Source organism: Vigna radiata, unplaced genomic scaffold (assembly GCF_000741045.1).
Source record: "Vigna radiata var. radiata cultivar VC1973A unplaced genomic scaffold, Vradiata_ver6 scaffold_91, whole genome shotgun sequence".
In the NCBI taxonomy this organism is placed as follows: Eukaryota; Viridiplantae; Streptophyta; class Magnoliopsida; order Fabales; family Fabaceae; genus Vigna; species Vigna radiata.
The window spans coordinates 243805-246340 of NW_014543115.1; positions in this window are offsets into that span (position 1 = coordinate 243805).

Below are 2536 nucleotides of genomic sequence, written 5' to 3' on the forward strand. Positions count from 1 at the left end.
TAACCATGCTTCAATTGAAGATAACTAGTGTTTTCTTCACAAATCGGACATGCAAAATGTCCTTTAACAATATAACTGCTCAAGTTTCCATAGGCTGGGAAATCATTTATAGTGCAAAACAACATTGCGCGCAAACGAAAATTCTCTTCAACATCTAAATCAAACACTTCGACACCTTCTTCCCACAACAATTTCAAATCATCAATTAAAGGTTTCAAGTAAACATCAATGTCATTGCCAGGTTGTTTAGGACCAAATATCATCATTGACAACATGACATATTTTCTCTTCATGCACAACAAAGGAGAAAGATTGTATATCATCAACATAATTGGCCATGAATTGTGTTTGCTACTTAAGTTCTCGTACGGATTCATACCATCAGTTGCAAGTGCAAGTCTTAAGTTTCTTGGATCTGCACCAAATTTTGGAAATGTTTCATCGATCTTTTTCCACTGTGGTGAATCTGCTGGGTGTCGAAGAAGATTATCGCACTTTCTTCCTAAAACGTGCCATTTAAGGTTCTTTGCATCCTCCTTAACAGAGAACATACGTTTGAACCTAGGTATTATAGGAAAATACCACATGACCTTACCAGGTGCACCATCATTACCTTCTTCACCAGTGTTTTTGTCAGATTTCTTTTTAAAACGGCTTAAACCANATGTTGGACNNTANTTTAGTGAAGCAAACTCCTTGATGTACAAAACACAATCATTGGGGCAAGCATGTATCTTCTGATATTCAAGACCCATTGGACATAAAACTTTTTTGGCCTCGTAATTTCGAAAAGAAAGAGTATTATTTTTTGGAAGCATCTCCTTCAGCAACTCCAATAACTCTGTGAAACTTTTATCGGTCCATCTGTTCCTTGCTTTTAAACTGAACAACTTCAAAGTTGCAGACAAACGTGTAAAGTTCGTGCAACCTGGGTACAATGGTTGCTCTGAATCATTGATAAAATAATCGTACAAATTAGCTCTTCTAAAGTTATCTTCACCAACATCACGGATCATGTCCTCTAAATGATCACTCATCCATTCTTCCACATAATTTGTTCCTCGTGACATCATAGGCTGGTCTAGTACTTCTCCATGCCAAGTCCAAACGGTATACGTTCTCGTTATGCTGAACATGAATAGATGATCAGGCAAATTGCCTAAGTCTTGTCGTATTTGATTAACACAATAAACACAAGGACAAAAATATGTCCCGTTCACAGACTTTGCATTTTCTTTAACATATTGCAAGAACACCGAAACACCCTTCTCATAGTCTTCAGAGATGCGATGTGCATTCATCCAGCTTCGATCCATACTATCTTGAAACCTCAGATAGTCACCACATTCTTTTTCTTGTACACCTAAAGAAAACAGAACAATTCATGTAAGTAAATGTTAGGTCCTGTTGAAGCCATCTCTTCAACATTTGACAGTTAAGATATAAAGACAGGCATATTGTAACATAAAAATTAAATTTACAAAAATGATAAATAATGTTGCTAACTATGCTTGCAATACTCATAGGCCACCTTGCCCTAAACCTTCATCTTGGTCAGGAGCCAAAATTGATGAAATTTTTTTGTTTCCTCCCTCCCTACTTATAAAAGTCTGCAACATGAGTAAATAAACCATATAATATGTATTATAAACTACAGTTCCTGCAGACCCTTTAGACGTCCATGTGTAGTGTGACGGACGTCTGTACGGTTTGAGACATCGGTTACACATGTAGCCGACGTCTCCTAGTTTCAGTTATTTAGGGATTTGCCACCGGTCTCCATATTACGACAGTGAACCTCTAACAGACGTCTATGAGCTGACGTTAAACAACGTTTTTCACTAGTGATTGCTTTAAAAACAGTTAAAAAAACACATTAAGTATATATCACTACTTATTTTCGTGAGATTTTTCAAAACAATTTGTCAAATACTTAAGTAATAACATAAGTGCAAAGAAATTGTAAAAAAGCCATAAAATAAAAATAATTAATGTTTACTTTAATTAACTTATCATTTAATATCAATTAAGCACGCGCAAAAAATCTAAATCACATCATACAAATGCATTGTATAAATGGAATTTTATAATTTGTATTAACATTAGGAAATTGAGAGCTTATTGTAGGGTTGAAGCAATGAAAAACGGAGTTATGGATACAAGTGGGAACTATTATAAGACACCTATAGGAGGCAGCTATCTATCTAAACCCTAATAATTTGCCTTATGTCAATTGCTTTGGTTCTTTCCTTCTCAAAGTAGGCAGAAAGAAAGGAAGACGAGAGATTCAATGTCCTTTAATCACTCTAAAATGAAGATGCTTTGTCCATTTTCTTGAACCGATATTGAAGTTGTCTTCGGTTGGTAATGCATCATCATCCACACACACACAAAAAAAGGCCATGTTGTTAATTATATTGATTTGTACATAAAGACACATGGCAGCTTTGGATGGTCAACTTCATCAATAGCACGAAGCTTTTCCAGTATAATATCATATGCTTTACACTTTTCTTCTTTTTCAACTTTCTTTTTT